At 44.9% G+C, this 1,698-nt stretch overlaps 1 protein-coding gene across 2 annotated transcripts in view; it reads right to left on the minus strand.

Annotated features, from left to right (window-relative positions):
• The window catches only part of EYA3 (EYA transcriptional coactivator and phosphatase 3), a 40,789-nt gene that overhangs the window by 13,154 nt on the left and 25,937 nt on the right, over positions 1–1,698 (minus strand). The gene's annotated exons all lie outside the window — the stretch shown is intronic.

Genomic DNA, 1,698 nt, shown 5'->3' on the forward strand with positions numbered 1-1,698 from the left:
AAAAAAAAAAAAAAAAAAAAAAAATAAATGCTTTGATGTGCAGAATATTACAACCATGATGGGAGATACTCTCTGAATCCTTTATTAACAGTTCAGGCAGAAGAGTTAACAACCCAGATGTCTGCCTACCTAGTTCAGAAATAGGACCAGAACTGTAGCGGGAACGCAGAGAGCATAGGGGACTTGAAATAGCTTGAATTCAGTCTGGGTTTTGAGGACGAGACATTGCAATTCCTATGAAAATTCATGCAAAATGGTGAACTCGGAGAATTCCTGAGCTAAGAAAATGGCACTGAAAACATTAAGAACCGGGCCATTCCCTGGCCAGTGCCTTGAAATAACAGGTCAATTCCTTAAGTTTTCAACATCAAATAGGAATGAATTCTCATGGGTAAATCTGCTGTTGCTCACCCCAGCTAGAGGGCAACTGCTTCCTGAAAGAGGGAAAGTGCTTGAAGCACCATGCTTCTTGATTTACAACATCACAGCATGGTATGTGTCATCCCCTGTCTGTAGCATCCCATAAGGTAAAGGTGGAACTTCACGGAGTTCAAGACTATCGATTTGTATGCTTTGCTCACTGGCAGCCACCCATCCCCGCTTTCAGGTTGCTTGAATGAGTTTGAGGACTTGGCAGAGCTCAGGTACTGATGGACTTGGGGAAGATGGAGAAGGCAAAGTGCTGCAAAGGCAATCACTCACCACCAGGCAATCACAAGCAGGCTGATGCCCAGCAAATCTCCAAGCAAGAGCCACCTTGAAGCTAACACCCCCCCCCCCCCTTCTTCCTCTACTTCAGTTTTTATTGCTGAACATGACATTATATGGTATGGGATATCCCTTTGGTCAGCTCAGGTCAGCTGTCCCAGGCGTGTCACCTTCCAGGTTCTTGTCCACCCCAAGCCTGCTTGCTGGGGGGTGTGTGGAGGGGAGAAAGCCTTGACACTGTACAAGCATTGTTCAGCAGTAGTCAAAACACTGGTGTGTTATCAACACTGCTTTAGCCACAAATCCAAAACACAGCACCAGCCGAGCTGCTATGAAGAAAGTTAACTCCATCCTGGCCAGACCGAGGGCACCAACAAAAATGAACGGAATCTGTATTTTTTTTCCAGCCTACCAATCTGCAACAGACAGCAGATTTCAATTTAAAATTGTTTGACAACACAGGAAGAATCTCATAACTCTTTGCGTAAGACACAAGAAGCAGCACTAAGTCTTTGCTCCTGTCCTTGTTAAGTTCAGGAAACTGTGTTTTTGGTGAGGAAATTTTAGTCAACACCACACGGTTGGTACATGACACAGCATTAGTGGAAAAGGCCAGCAAAAGATGTGACTTCTCTAGAATAGTCAATTAAACCTTTTCAATTCACTTCCTACATCTCTTACCAGCTAAAATCTTCTCCCCCTGACAAGTGCCAGATAACTTAATGCTACACAGATGCAGATCTGCTCACATACAGAGCACAGCAGAACAGAGCTGTCATTTCAAAAACAGTTTACATGATGAAGCAGAAGAAAGGAAAAGATGTACTTCTGGGCACATCAGAGACCAACTCATTGAGAGGTGACAGATGAACTACAGGTTCTTGAAAATGCATGAGCAGTCCCAGAGGACTCCCATAACTGGGACTGGCAGCTATGTCATGGCTGGCCGGGAATCTGAATACCTGGCTGCGGGGGGGGAAGAGCGAGCAT

This window comes from Pygoscelis adeliae, unplaced genomic scaffold (genome assembly GCF_000699105.1).
Source record: "Pygoscelis adeliae isolate BGI_AS28 unplaced genomic scaffold, ASM69910v1 Scaffold495, whole genome shotgun sequence".
NCBI classification, from domain to species: Eukaryota; Metazoa; Chordata; class Aves; order Sphenisciformes; family Spheniscidae; genus Pygoscelis; species Pygoscelis adeliae.